Source organism: Bos indicus, chromosome 28, assembly GCF_029378745.1.
Source record: "Bos indicus isolate NIAB-ARS_2022 breed Sahiwal x Tharparkar chromosome 28, NIAB-ARS_B.indTharparkar_mat_pri_1.0, whole genome shotgun sequence".
In the NCBI taxonomy this organism is placed as follows: Eukaryota; Metazoa; Chordata; class Mammalia; order Artiodactyla; family Bovidae; genus Bos; species Bos indicus.
In genome coordinates this window covers 27,292,156-27,307,906 of record NC_091787.1, presented here as the reverse complement: position 1 = coordinate 27,307,906, position 15,751 = coordinate 27,292,156, and the positions used below count along the sequence as shown (strand labels likewise).

Genomic DNA, 15,751 nt, shown 5'->3' with positions numbered 1-15,751 from the left:
CTGAAGGAGATCAGCCCTGGGATTTCTTTGGAAGGAATGATGCTAAAGCTGAAACTCCAGTACTTTGGCCACCTCATGTGAAGAGTTGACTCATTGGAAAAGACTCTGATGCTGGGAGGGATTGGGGGCAGGAAGAGAAGGGGACGACAGAGGATGAGATGGCTGGATGGCATCACTGACTCGATGGACATGAGTCTGAGTGAACTCCGGGAGTTGGTGATGGACAGGGAGGCCTGGCGTGCAGTGATTCATGGGGTCGCAAAGAGTCAGACATGACTGAGCAACTGATCTGATCTGATACAGTCCATGGGGTTGCAAAGAATCGGACATGACTGAGCGACTTTCACTTCATTTCACAGGCAAAAATACTGAATTTTCCAGAATGAAAATTCAATCATGATGCCGGGCCCTTCTCCCACTCCCCTCAAAACCTTTCAATAGCTCATCAGTGTTCTTGTGCTAGTGACAAAACCCTTTCCGTGACTGACAGCTTATTCCTCACCTCTCAGCTCAAGTGTCACTTCTTCAGAGACCTCCCTTACCTACAGACCAGCCAACACACTCCTCCCCCATTGTGCAATCTTCTAGCATACTTTTGGGTAACTTTCCTTCTCAGAAATGTTTGTTATGCTTGCAAATTTCCTTCTATTACTGTTACTATTTGACTAATGTCAATGTCCCTCATTAGATGATATCCAAGAGCATAGAGACTGTGAAATTTACTCCCTAGTTATCCTCATGGCCACACCCAGTGCATGCCACAACATCATTTACTCAACTCAATATTTGTTGAGTAAATTAATGAATGAATAAATTATAACATAGTTATTCCACAATGCTCAAAATATACATAGTACACGTTTCTTTCTGAACAAAGTAAACTCAGCTTCAGCACCTACCAAGCAGTATCAGTAACTCTCTAGGTTTCTCCTAAGCCTTGGTCTGAACAAATGTCCCAGGCTTAGAGTCCTGGACAGGTCATGATGCTTGCTGGGTGTAGGGAGTCACGTCTCCCCTCGATTCCTCCTTGTTTAGTTTTGGATTGAGTTACAATCCATTCCTCTGATAGAGGCTCCACCCATTCCCTGCCAGTTCATAGTGACTTTCACCTTACTGTTCAGTGACCAGTCCTCACAGCCACCCAAACAGCCAGCCCATTGGAAGTCCTACTTCCTGGGAATAGGCTCAGGTCCACACATCCTCCCTTCCCAAGAAGCTTGAAATGCTGTTCTTTTCACAAGCTACAGAGGCTCAGTAACATTCAGGTGCCAGGCTGTTCTGCTCTTCTCTGTTCAAACATATGTTTTTCCTTACCATTCCCTTATTCTTATGAAAAGATCTGGTAGTCCCACAGTCACACTCAAAACCTAGACCCTCTATGGGGCTTGTTTTTCTTTACTTGGGGCTGGTACAAAAATACAGTGATGGGGGTGGGGTGGGCAAGATTTCTGCTTTCAAGGTTATAAGGATAGATAGAATAATATTAAAGCACCTACAATATAGAATTCCTAATGACTCAATCTGTTACATCTGTGTACAAATTGTAGGTGGTTCACAGATATCTTCAAGCCCCACTGTGCTTCATGACTACATTTTTAGGCACCATCCTGGATGTGTTGCTGTCCGTGGTGCTGAAGCCTCCTTAGGCACAGAGGTGAAGTGGTTTTTCTTACGCTTTCATTCTTTTTTTAAAAACAATTATTTATTTATGGGCTGCACTGGGGCTTCATTGGAGAAGGCAATGGCAGCCCACTCCAGTACTCTTGCCTGGAAAATCCTGTGGGCGGAGGAGCCTGGTGGGCTGCAGTCCATGGGGTCGCTAAGAGTCGGACACGACTGAGTGATTTCACTTTCCCTTTTCACTTTCATGCATTGGAGAAGGAAATGGCAACCCACTCCAGTATTCTTGCCTGGAGAATCCCAGGGACGGGGGAGCCTGGTGGGCTGCCGTCTGTGGGGTCGCACAGAGTAGGACACGACTGAAGCGACTTAGCAGCAGGGGCTTCATTGCTGCTTGAGGGCTTTCTCTAGTTGTGCTGAGCAGGAACTACTTTTAGTTGCGGTATGTGGGCTTCTCATTGGGGTGGCTTCTCTTGTTGTGGAGCATGGTCTCTAGGGCAGGCAGGCTTCAGTAGTTGTGGCAAGCGAACTCAGCAGTTGTAGCACATGGGCTTTGCTCCCCCAAGGCACATGGACTCTTCCCAGACCAGGAATCACACCTGTTTCTCCTGCATTGGCAGGTGGATTCCTAACCACTGGACCACCAGGGAAGTCCTATTCTTTCATTCTTATCCAAACTTTCCCAAGATTCATACTTTTTATTATGTGATAATTTTAATGAAAAGGTTTTTTAATGTTGTAGCAGAAAAAGAATCATGCTTCTTACTTCCCAGTGTATGTACTTTTGGCAATTCTATCTTGTTTCCAAAGATTAAAATGTGTGTGTTTTTTTTTTTTCAGTTCCTGGGTTGGAAAGATCCCCAGGAGTTGGAAATGGCAACCCTCTCCAGTATTATTGCCTGGAAAATCCCATAGACAGAGGACCCTGGTGGGCTACAGTCCATGAGGTCACAGACATGACTGAGTGACTGAGCATGCACATGCGCACACACACACACGCACACACACACAGAGTTGATTTACAATATTATATGTTAGTTTCAGGTGTACTGTAAAGTGATTCAGTTATACATGTAAGTGTATCTATTTTTTTCAGATTCTTTTTCCTTATAAGTAATTATAAAATATTGAGTATAGTTCCCTGTGTTATACAGTAGGTCCTTGTTGGTTATCTGTTTTATAAATAGTAGTGTGTATATGTTAATCCCAAACTCCTAATTTATCTCTTTCCCACCCTTCCCCTTTGGTAACCATAGATTCGTTTTCTTTCTGGGAAGTTAGAAGAGGGTTGAGACTCTGCCCCAACTGTACCCTCTTTACCAATGTGTGTTTGGGAGAGATGCTGAGACTTGGATGTGGGAGGTAGTGTATACTTGGCCAGTATTAAGCCTGGCCAATTTCATTCATTTTATTGAGAAAAATGCTAAGTATATCCCATCCATTGGTTACCTGAGCTAAAGACATCTGAGTCATCTTTAGCTCCTCCATTACTTTCACCTCCACAGTCTGGGAGGCACCGAGGCTAGTTCAGAAGTGTGTTCATGCCCTTCTTTCTACCACTGTGGCCTTTGATCAGACCCTCATTTCTGAATCACAATTTCTCTTGGGTCTCCTTCCTCCACATTACACTTGCTAATCAACCCTTCATACCATCAGTTGGAGGGTTCCTCATTGTATTCAAGGGTCAAATCCAAACAACTTAGCCTGGTCTCTCAAAAATCACCATGTTCCTTCGTACTTTCATGTACACAGTACCTCCCACCTTCACTACCTTCCTTCAGCTGTCTGACAAGGCCCCCACAGTCTTCCAAGCCCAGTTCAAATGGCCTCCCTGGAGCCTTACTGACCCCTGTGCATCTTTGAGTTCCCACAAGTCCACAACCCCGTACCACCCAGCTTCTCAATCCTCCTCTCTCAGGGACAGGATTTTAGCAGCCTCATCTTTCTGTCCCAGGCTCTTCACATCAAGCCCAACAAGTGATAAGTGTTCAATGAGAATTTCTGGATACATAGTTGATTGGTGGCAGTTTTTGTCTGCCTTATCAATTGAAGCTCCCTCAGATGTTAGCTTCTCCCATTTCTACCACCAACCATGTTGGAAACTTCTCCTGCCCTCTCTCCCTTTCACATTAATTCACTTAATTCATGTCTCAAAACCACATAGCAGCTGTCACTCACCTTTCATCTCCTGACTTTCAGAAACCTGAAGCCTGTGTTTGTATCACCTCCCAAGCCACTTTGGTTTCTCTCTCTGAGTGAGAGAGTTCTAGTCCCTTTTACTGTCTCACAGATTACCTTGTTCAAGAGTGATGCTTTAATATAGGAGTCTGTGGCTAGAGAGGGCAAGATACCCATATGGTTTATAAGACCTAGAAGCTAAAAACACTCTTTCCCAAGTCAATACTCTGGTCCCCCAACCTCTCTTCCTGGCATACAGGAGCTAAGATCTCTGAGCATCTGGCCAAATCTCAGCCTGCCTAAAATGTTCCATCAACCAAGCTCAGAATTAGAAAGCTAAGAAAATATTTACCTTGAACACAAAGGAAAAGAAAATGCAGCACCCCCTACGTTGGAAGTGAATCATGGTAACTCCCTGCACATGTGTTTCATTCACTCAGACTAGAAAACTATAAGCCTTAAAACATTTTTGTCCTAGGGCAGAGGAAGGACAAGCCACTGCTAAGGGTGGAAGGCAGGCAATATGGGCTCAGAATTCTCCAGCCTCATATTGCATGTCTGTGTGGGAGGGTAGTATTCCTCCCATGGTATGGTTTTGGGATTTGAGATGGGAAATTTGGCTGGGTGTAGGGGCATATGTGGGTATAATGAAGGGAGAGGGAGATGTTACAGGGGTGCATCACTCTGTGAGTAAGGAAAGGGGAGCCTTTCCAAAGCATTGGATAGTGAGGTGGGGACAAATTTCTTGGTACATAAGGGAGAATGGAATGTCCTAGTTACACAATCAGAATTTTAGGTGTGGATAGAGGGGTGCATTCTGGGTACGTGTATTGGGAACAGAATTCTAGATGTGGGGTATTTGTGGAGACGGCAGAATTCTAGGTGATGGAAAGTGGTACAGTGGTCCGTATATCTGTGTTTGGTGGTCTCTGCACACATGAATGCATCTGTGTGTGTGTGTGTGTGTGTGTGTGTGTGTGTGTGTGTGTGTGTCTTGAGGGTCACATTGACCAGGAAGTGGGCTGGCCAGCAGTGTGGAATACTGAAACAGGTGAGTGCTAAGATAGGAAAGGTATAAGCAGGCCAGAGGGTAAAGCTCACAGCAGAAGTTTGCTGCCCAGAGAACATGAGATCATCCTGGGGTGGCTCCCTTTCCATCTTGCTCTCAGTGCTCTGTCCATGGTTCTGCACACAGAAAGCCCCTTCAATCTCTAGTAACTGGATGCCAGGCAATCGCTCAGCTTTTTCTGTGTTCCCATTCCAGCAACTTGCTTTTTTAGTTGGGATCCCAAGTAAGTCCTTCCCAGGACATGTTTTACAAACCCAAGGAAATAAGATAACTCCAGGAAGGGAGTGACTCAAAGGGAGCCCAGGAGGGAGTACCTCAAGAACATTGTTGTCAGGGCATGAGAAGAACAGACGCTGAGGGCCCAAGGCCAGAGATGATGGCCTCCTAGAAATAGGCCTTAAAGGACTAGTGGGATTTGGAGGAGTGTGTTGTGGGGGAGGTGTAGTATAGCAAAGGTGCGAGGAGGCTGAGATGAGGTCAAGGGGCAGTGGAAAGGCCAGATCAGCTACAGCACGTGAGCGTGTGAGGGACCGCAAACTCATATGACGGTTAGAGCCAGGTAGGTAATGTAAATGAATGAAGCAGGCCAGGTTCAAGATTAAATTAGGAAAAGTGGGGATGGACAAAATGAAAAGAGTACCAAAAACAGCCAAGGGCTTTCAAGACAAAGACAAAAACAAAACGAAAGCAAGCCAAATGAAGTGTGGCCTGTGGGTCACCAGTGTGAGACCCTAGGAGAGTAGCAAGTGCTTTGACTAACCAATGGTATAAGGCAAAAACCTTGAATGCCCAGCCAAGCTGAAGAAGAGATTTCTGCAATAATACAGGGACAAGGGACTGCCTAAAAATCACAGGGTAACAGTGGTTTCTGGGTGGGGCAGGTTTCACCTTTCCCTTACAAGGAGCTAACAATTTGTTGTAGACTCAGGGGAGTTGGCCTTGGAACCATATTTTGCCTCCTAGATGGCTTCATTTTCCTCCCCATCAAGTCCATCCAATCTGAGGACCCTTCAGCCAAGCCCCACTCCCCAGCTTTCTCCCTAGCTGGCCTTGCTTTGTGTACAGATCTGTTATCTCCCAGCCCACTACAACACTCCAGCATGCATTTCAGGGCTGGCCTGACCTGCCTGCCTCCTTCAGTCTTGGTCCTTTGGGGTGTGATCCCCCTCCCACCGATTCCCAGAGTCACCTAATCCCCTTTCATCCCCCTCTGGCGAGGTAGGCAGAGGAGGGCTCCAGGCACCCCAGCTCCCATTGTCTGTGCTCCTTGAAACGTTTAAAGGGATTAGGGGCTGGGGGCTGGGGGCTGGGGGCTGGGTGCAGGTCGCCTTCAGAGATGTGTGTTCAGTGGCGGAGAAGATGAGATTCTGCTTTCTTCCATCCCACCCATCCAGAAGGGCTGGTGAGTGCAAGATAGATGGCATGGATAAGGGAGCATCCAATTAATTCCAATTTAAACCCAATTTGGTCTCCTTTATAATTAGAATAGCAGGCGTGTTTTAATAGTGGATTATCTCTTCTGGGCAGTCGTTTGTCATCGCTCTTTCTCTGCACTGGGTCTTCTTGACCACCGTACCCGGGCAGAGAGATGAAGCTGGGGAAGCAGGGCGGGGAACTGGATGGAAGACCAGTGGATGTAGGTGCACAGAGGAGGGATGACTGCAGAGGCTTATGTCCCACCTCAGCCCAGCGTTCACCTGAGAGAGTCTGCTCTGTGCTTCAGTTTCCCTGGCCATAAAATGGGAGAGGGGCGCATCAGTGAGCCACATTTACTCTGACATACATAGGAGAGGAGAGAGAAGACACTGATGGTAGATCTAGAAGACTAGGCCACAGGGTTCAGAAGGAGAGTCAGGGACATGGGCACTGCTGTGTGACCTTGGGTGAGTCAGCGACCTCTCTGTGCTTCAGTCTTCTCACCTGGCAAACAGGGACAGTGATAACGGTGATCTTCATGGAAAATATCATTTGATAATAATGTTTTAAAATGGCCACACAGCTAAGCATCTTCAAGTGAACCCTCACACAGATGGCATTCCAGGGTCCCTCTCTTCCCCACTCCCCACGGAAGCCCTTTGGGGACACACTAATCAACAACCACAGTCAGAAAACAGGACTTTGGTGGCCCCAGCTTGTCTCTGTAGAGACTCAAGGGGTTCAGAGGGGATTTCAGTTTTGATCCTGACGATTCCAAAGTCCTCTTGGGAAAAACAAAGTCCCCCTGGAACCTGCAGAGTTAATATATTGAGTTTGAGTTGAGTCACTCAGGTGGGTTCTCTGGGACAGCTGCCACTCACCTGTCCCAAGGGTGTAAGCCCTTGGCTGTCTGGTGAGTATTTGGACCATGGTCCCCAGCCCTCCCAATCGACCAGGTAGTCATCATCATAATGGGCACTCACAGGTAGGGAAACTGGTATGAGAAAGAAAAAGGTGATGTTTAGGGCCATATTGTTTATAGAGGACTTTCCCCATTTTTCAGAGGGAGCACTCCAGGCACGCAGCTCCAGCTCTGGACCACTGGTTTATGGCTCTTTCACGGGGGCTGGGCCTCTGTCTCCAGAGGTCAGAGCCTGTTCCACATAGGTCCCCCATCCACAAACCCAGCCTGCCACACTCTTCCTTCCTGCCCCTCAATGCCAGGACCTCAGTTACAGCCTGCGGCCTCACAAATCCTCCCAGGGACGTCTGGGTAATTAGGAGATTCTTCATTTACTGATGACACTTTTCATTACCCAGAATGAACGCAGACTTGTTCCCTCCCCACCGCCCAGGCAATGCTGTTCCTCATGTCGGCAGGATTGATGGGCCAGGTTGGGACTCATGCCTCCCTCCCCCAGGCAGCTGTCCTTGCCTCTGGATGCTAGAGCCCATGGCACTGACTCTCTCCCTCTCTGAGAGTGGGGCATTATGCTTGGCACCCCCACAGTGAACCCACACAACCACCCTCTCTTTTATACAAGAAGGAGGCTCAAAGAGGTTAAAACACTTTCCTAAGGTCACAAAGCTGGTGAGTGAAAAAAAAATATAGGGTCCTTACCACTCACTTCCCCAAAGCTGCATATATACACACAGTTCACTGGGTCAAACAACTTGAGAACTACTGGTTTTATAACTAAATGCAAAAGGAAAGCCAAAATACCTGATTCAGGAGCTGCTGACCTGCTCTCAGAATCTGCACAAGGGCCCACTCACAAGGGCCCAAGTCACACCAGTACAGGCTTGGGTCTCAGATTTCCCCAAGACACAGGCTTGCGGGGCTTCTACGCTACTCTACAGCCACTCCCCAGGCCTGGCTCAGCAAGGTCTTCATTTCTGTTTCAGAGTCAATTAAATTTTGGTGCCTAGAAGCAAAGGGTGGGGCCAGATGACCCATGAGATCTTCCTCCCCAGAAAGACGCTTGGTCTAAGCCACAGGAAGATCCTAAATTAGAGGAAAGGGCTGTTGGGGAGTGAAGAAAGAAGACTTAACCTGCCAAAGCCTCAATAAGGCTAGAAAAACAAGACTCTTGCCAGAAAAGGTTTTTCTGTCCTGAGGGAATTGCATAACAGCAGGGTAATTTATATATACAAATATATGTATGAATATATGTGCGTACACACACACACACATATATGCTTTGTGATATTTGTGCAGACTTAACACACAGCATGAAAGCTTAAAGCCGACAAGTGAAATTGAGTTAGCACGGCATCCCTTATTCTCAATTTATTACTTCACCAGGGACTCATGCAGGCTGCAGGACTGGAGAAGTGATGGCGCAGAGAGAGCCAGCAACCCAGGCACCGGTTGAATTATGCGTCACAATTTATAAACCATTACATGCTGTGGATTTTAATGATATTTATTTACACCTGACCCCTCTCATTTCAAAACTTGGTTTCATACATGGGGAGGAGAAAGGGACCTTAAAAATGTGTTTTCGAGCTAGGGCTCACCTCAGCTGCAGAGGGTGGTCAGCCTGCACACCTGGGAATACATTGACACCCTCTCCCTGGCCTTTCCTTTCACATACCTCAGTGGCCCTGACAGTAGAACCCTAGGAAGCTCAGTCCATTTTGTTGGAGAAAACAGGGGTAAAGAATTCATCACAGTTTTAAGGCCAAGATGCAAAAGAAGGATAAGAGAAATTTACCATTTGTTGGTTCCCTACTAGTACCAGGCACTGTCTGGGAGTACTCTCTTCCTAACAGGACTGAGAAAGAAGCATTTGCATTCCCCATTTGACAGCTGTGGAAGTTGAGGCCCAGTTCAGTTCAGTAGCTCAGTTGCATCCAACTCTTTGCGACCCCGTGGACCGCAGCATGCCAGGCTTCCCTGTCCATCACCAACTTTACTCAAACTCATGTCCATTGAGTCAGTGATGCCATCCATCCATCTCATCCTCTGTTGCCCTCTTCTCCTCCTGCCTTCAATCTTTCCTAGCATCAGGGTCTTTTCAAATGGGTCAGTTCTTCTCATCAGATGGCCAAAGTATTGGAACTTCAGCATCAGTCCTTCCAATGAATATTCAGGCCAGATTTCCTTTAGGATGGACTGGTTGGATCTCCTTGCAGTCCAAGGGACTCCCAGGAGTCTTCCCCAACACCACAGCTCAAAAGCATCAATTCTTCAGCGCTCCGCTTTCTTTATAGTCCAACTCTCACATCCATATATAACTACTGGAAAAACCATAACCTTAACTAGATGGACCTTTGCTGGCAAAGTAACGTCTCTGCTTTTTATTATGCTGTCTAAGTTGGTCATGACTTTTCTTCCATGGAGTAAGTGTCTTTTAATTTCAGGGCTGCAGTCATCATCTGCAGTGATTTTGGAGCCAAAAAAAAATAAAGTCTGCCACTGTTTCCTCATCTATTTGCCATGAATAGAGGAAAACAATAGAATGGGAAAGACTATAGATCTCTTCAAGAAAATTACAGATACCAAGGGAACAATTTCATGCAAAGATGGGCTTGATAAAGGACAGAAACGGTATGGACCTAACAGAAGCAGAAAATATTAAGAAGAGGTGGCAAGAATACACAGAAGAACTGTACAAAAAAGATCTTCATGACCAAGATAATCATGATGGTGTGATCACTCACCTACAGCCAGACATCCTGGAATGTGAAGTCAAGTGGGCCTTAGAAAGCATCACTACGAACAAAGCTAGTGGAAGTGATAGAATTCCAGTTGAGCTACTTCAAATCCTGAAAGATGATGCTGTGAAAGTGCTGCACTCAATATGCCAGCAAATTTGGAAAACTCAGCAGTGGCCACAGGACTGGAAAAGGTCAGTTTTCATTCCAATCCCAAAGAAAGGCAATGCCAAAGATTGCTCAAGCTACTGCACAATTGCATTCATCTCACACGCTAGTAAAGTAATGCTCAAAATTCTCCAAGCCAGGCTTCAGCAATACGTCAACCATGAACTTCCAGATGTTCAAGCTGGTTTTAGAAAAGACAGAGGAACCAGAGATCAGTTTGCCAACATCTGCTGGATCATGGAAAAAGCAAGAGAGTTCCAGAAAAACATCTGTTCTGCTTTATTGGACTATGCCAAAGCCTTTGACTATGTGGATCACAATAAACTGTGGAAAATTCTTCAAGAGATGGGAATACTAGACCACCTGACCTGCCTCTTGAGAAACCTGTATGCAGGTCAGGAAGCAACAGTTAGAACTGGACATGGAACAACAGACTGGTTCCAAATAGGACAAGGAGTACGTCAAGGCTGTATATTGTCACCCTGCTTATTTAACTTATATGCAGAGTACATCATGAGAAATGCTGGGTTGGATGAAGCACAAGCTGGAATCAAGATTGCCTGGAGAAATATCAATAACCTCAGATATGCAGATGACACCACCCTTATGGCAGAAAGTGAAGAAGAACTAAGAGCCTCTTGATGAAAGTGAAAGATGAGAGTGAAAAAGTTGGCTTAAAGCTTAACATTCAGAAAACTAAGATCATGGCATCTGCTCCTATCACTTCATGGCAAATAGATGGGGAAACAGTGAAAACAGTGTCAGACTTTATTTTTTTGGGGCTCCAAAATCACTGCAGATGGTGACTGCAGCCATGAAATTAAAAGATGCTTACTCCTTGGAAGGAAAGTTGTGACCAACCTAGACAGCACATTAAAAAGCAGAGACATTATTTTGCCAACAAAGGTCCGTCTAGTCAAGGCTATGGTTTTTCCAGTGGTCGTGTATGGATGTGAGAGTTGGACTATAAAGAAAGCAGAGCACTGAAGAACTGATGCTTTTGAACTGTGGTGTTGGAGAAGACTCTTGAGAGTCCCTTGGACTGCAAGGAGATCCAACCAGTCCATCCTAAAGGAGATCAGCCCTGGGTGTTCATTGGAAGGACTGATGTTGAAACTGAAACTCCAATACTTTGGCCACCTGATGCAAAGAGCTGACTCATTGGAAAAGACCCTGATGCTGGGAGGGATTGAGGGCAGGAACAGAAGGTGATGACAGAGGATGAGATGGTTGGATGGCATCACTGACTCAATGGACATGGGTTTGGGTGGACTCTGAGAGTTGGTGATGGACAGGGAGGCTTAGCGTGCTGCGGTTCATTGGGTCACAAAGAGTCGTACACGACTGAGCTAGTGAACTGAACTGAACTGAAATGATGGGACCAGATGCCATGATCTAAGTTTTCAGAATGTTGAGGTTTAAGCCAGATTTTTCACTCTCCTCTTTCACTTTCATCAAGAGGATCTAGTTCTTCTTCACTTTCTGCCATCAGGGTGGTGTCATCTGCATATCTGAGATTATTGATATTTCTCTCGGCAATCTTGATTCCAGCTTGTGCTTCATCCAACCCAGCATTTCTCATGATGTACTCTGCATATAAGTTAAATAAGCAGGGTGACAATATACAGCCTTGACGTACTCATTTTCCTATTTGGAATCAGTCTGTTGTTCCATGTCGAGGCCCAGAGAGATGTATTATTTGTTCCTAGAGGCAGCAAACACACTGTAATGGTTAACAGTGTGGACTTTGGAGCCAGGCTATTGAAGTTCCAGTGATACATGTGACGTTGGGCAAGTGACTAGGTCTTGCTGAGTCTCAGTTTTCCACAACTGGAAAAGCAAACAAAACAACAGGATAATGCAAGACAATGGGAGGGGCATATAGAAAAATTCAATTCATGCTAACTATAGATATCCCCTTCTCTTCAAAAGTTTGCTTTACACCATTTCACTTTTACAGAAGGCCTACATTAGTACCTGTTTTCTTTAACTGAAAGAAGTCCAAAGAGGGTTTTTGCTTTTTTTGGAAAAAAAAAAAAAAGTGGAAAACTAAAATAGTGTTCACTTTTACTGATGCTGTTATGGAGGTAGTGCACCAAGAGCAGAGAGTGGCCCCATCAAGCTCCTTTCTGGGAACCACACTCTGCATCTCAGCATCAAGCCCCAGAGCTCTGAACTGTGTCCATGAGCATCTGTGTTTTATCTCCATTTATTTTGTGCATCCATTAGCAAGAGGTGTCCTAAGGTAATTGCTTCTTTGCTTCTCGCCAGTTCACCTTATGGAATGTTTCATAGGAACGCTCTACTTTCTGACAGCAGGGGAAATCTGTGTTTCTTGAGATTATTATGGTTGGTAAAACAAATGGATTTGCAACCAGTTTTGTGAGGTCTAGGAATCCCAGAACTTTCCACCCCATCACCTTACCTGTTGAGCTGAGTGATGAACTCAAGCTCCACAGCCAGGGAGGCTATCACCAGGGAACCCACGCTTCCATTCTAGTTTCTGTCCCCTTGGGAATCATTATCCAGGTATCTGCTTTACCTTCCCACTTACCAGATGTGTGTGTGTGTGTGTGTGTGTCTGTGTGTGTCTAAGGAGGGAGGTGAGGATATTGCTTTGCCCCTTCACAGGTTCCCCCAAAACCCAGTGAGGCCTGGGCTCTGCAGGACACAGTGAGTCTAGACCATTCTGGCATCAAATAATTTGGGGCACCCTAGGTCAGTCAGAGCTGCACAGATTTCTCCACTGTAGAACTTCTCAGAACCTTTATACACCCTGATGCCTGTTGTGGCTCTGTGAGAGGAGTATATGGTTTAAAGTATTTCTTTACTTATTCACAGGGGTGTTTTGGGGGAAGGACCTGCCAAAACATGTTTATATGACTAGGACTGGAAAACACTGGTCTGCTGGATGGACTGTTTCTTGGGCATCAGAGTGCAATGCCTGCTTTGTACATCATTTCCTTGTGACTTTAGAAATTCCTCTTGACCTCATGTGACTTGTAGGGCACATATAGATCTGTTAGAGGAGCAGGATAGAAGATGCCAAGCAGAAAAGAGAGAGCCAGAGCCACATAGCAGAGTGATGAGTAAGTATTCTGTGATCAGCTGACCAACCTGTGCCTTTGGCAGGTACCTTCCCATCCCTGGAGCTCAATTTCCCCACGTGTTAGATCTGATGATTTTAAAGGGCCTCTAGGTCAGGCTTCACGCACTTGAGATGTCTGATGGGCAGAAGGAGTCCTGACTCCTCTCAGACTGTCTGATCTAGCTTCTTCAATCCCATCCACTGCTTCCCCCACTCACCTCCACTCCAGGAAAAATGACAAAGAAACCAAGAGACTGACCCAGGCTTAATGTAGCTGGAGCAAATTAATAATTGATGCATAAAGAGACAAGATCTGCTTCAGAGGGATGTGAGGAAGTGGGCAGTGCTAGGGGAGGGGCCAGGGCATGTGAAGGAGGCCAGTTCTGCTCAGGCCAGGGCTGGGAGCAGGGTGGGCTCTTGTGGCCACATGACCTGCCCAGGCACCTGGATGGTGGCTTCCCTGGGGCCCTTGTCAGATTTCGTCCATTAAGCCCTGAAGGTGTGGCTCTAGGGCCAGACCTCTGCCTTGGCTGTCAGTGAGGAGAAGGTGTTAGGAAGGTCTGGCTGGAGCAGGGAAATGTTAGGAGCTTTGGGACCACAGGACCTGGGCTGGTTGGAGCCTGCCCCTGCCCCATGGATTCTTCAAGTTGGGCAATCCTGGTATGATGTTAGCAGCACATGGAGCAGTGGAAAGCAGATGGGTTTAGGAGATCCTTGGGGGTAGAGCTGGCCTGGGACACCCAGGCTGCCCCTGGATATTACCCATCTCCCTGGTCTGGCGGTCTGAAAGCCTGGGCTAGCCATGACCTTACCGGATGACCCAGGCTAATCTCTTCTTCCTCTGGGCCTGCATCAAGTTGGGGGTTGGGGGATGGCGCAAACGATCACACTGCTTCTCAGTCTTGCTCTGATGCCAGTCCTGAGCCTGCGGGCCAGCCTGGCACAGCAGCCATCCCCAGTAAATGGAGGTGGAGAGTGTGAGGGAGCAGCAGATCCTGGTTTATCCCAGAGGGTCCCCTCCCAGCCAATACTAAAGCCAACTTCCTCCCTGAAGTGGGAGTTGAGGGGTGGGGTGTTGTGGGAGCTCTCACATGCTCAACACCCTTGCTCCCAGGCTCCCAGCAGTGAAAGGGCTGTCAGGATGCATCAGCACCAGCCCCAGGACTGTCACTATCAGACACATCAGCCCAACATAGGAAGATGCCCTGCCTTCATTCCCTGTGCTGCATCACGTGCTCTTGTGAACATAAGCAACCTGCCTGTGGTGGCAGGGAGAGCCTCTCCTTGCTCTGCCTACCCTCCCCAGGACCCGCACTGCCCCTCTGTGTGAGGCATCCAGGACAGTTCTGCTGTCCTCACGGTGAGGCCACATGCTTGACCCACCCAGCTGCTGGGAGGAAAGGAGTCCGCCAGGCTGAGATGAGATGGGAGGCCAAGGGCCAGCGGCAGTGTTTCCCTGGCTGGCCACGCAGGTGGCCTGGGCCAAGAAAGTGATGCTTATCATATTTGCCATTAACCAGGCCCTATTGTGTGCTGACACGATACCAGAGGACCTGGGTCACCTCACTTAATCCTCACAAGCACCCCTAAAGAACCTTATCTGGCCCATCTTCTATGAGGCAATGGAGACTCTGAGACTCTGAGAGGTCAACTTGTCCAAGTTGGTAAGGGAGGGGGCCAGGATCTGTCCAGTGGGATACCCTGTCTGTCTGGTCCTAGGGCTTGTGTTCTTAAATACTAGATTGGCTGCCTCTTTCACACTCTCATTCAACATACATTCATTCATACAGGTTGGCTCTTGGGATTGTCCTAACCTGGGTGGGGCACAGTTTGTGTGCTTCCTCCTCCCCTATCAGATGGAGCCTCAGTTCCTCTGACTCCAGAGGGTCCACTGAGTGTTCTTACTGGCCCTGTGAGAATGCAGAGTGAAACTGAGTCCAGGGCTGCCATGGATTTCCCAGAGGAAGACATGTCCGGCAGAGAGGTCAGCCAGAAGGAAGACCAGGGATGATACAAACCCAGTGCTTGGTGGTACCAATATCTCCCTGGATTTGAGTGCTAGGATTATTTTGTTGCAGTCATTGACCAGGGCTGGTACCCCTAATTCACTGTTGTGAATAAGCCCAGAGACCACCCTAGAAGGTGGGCCAAGTCAGCTTGTGGACAGTTGCTTGGAGAGCCTGCAGCAGAACTGCCCATGCCTGCCCCAGAGGTCCTGGCAGTCAGGTCCCACAGTGCTGTTTGCAGGGTTCTGCCTCACCCGTGCCCAGAGCAGACACCTCAAGAGTGGCCCTGGGATAAACATACAGGCTCCCTCCCTCTCCTGTGAGAAAACTCCAGGACCATTCCACACCATCCCTCAGAGGGACCCTGTGGGGCAGCTCCTTCACCCACTTTTTCATGGTACTCTCCCACTCCTTCCTGTCTCCCCTTTATCCTTTCAGATGGTGCTTCCTGGGGTCGTATCCTAAACAAACAATTTGCATTCAAACCTTTATCCCGGAGTCTATGCTGGGGAGACCTTGCAGTTGGACAGGGTCTGACCTTCACGC

The 15,751-nt window shown here is 47.3% G+C and overlaps 1 long non-coding RNA gene across 2 annotated transcripts in view; it reads left to right on the top strand.

Annotated features, from left to right (window-relative positions):
- Positions 1-11,082, top strand: part of LOC139180331 (uncharacterized) — a 37,368-nt gene extending 26,286 nt beyond the window's left edge. For both annotated transcript variants that reach the window (XR_011564609.1, XR_011564608.1), the window contains 2 exons: positions 1,548-1,654; positions 8,589-11,082. This is a non-coding gene — a long non-coding RNA (uncharacterized lncRNA). The remainder of the gene's footprint in view (positions 1-1,547; positions 1,655-8,588) is intronic.
- Positions 11,083-15,751: the final 4,669 nt, after the last annotated feature.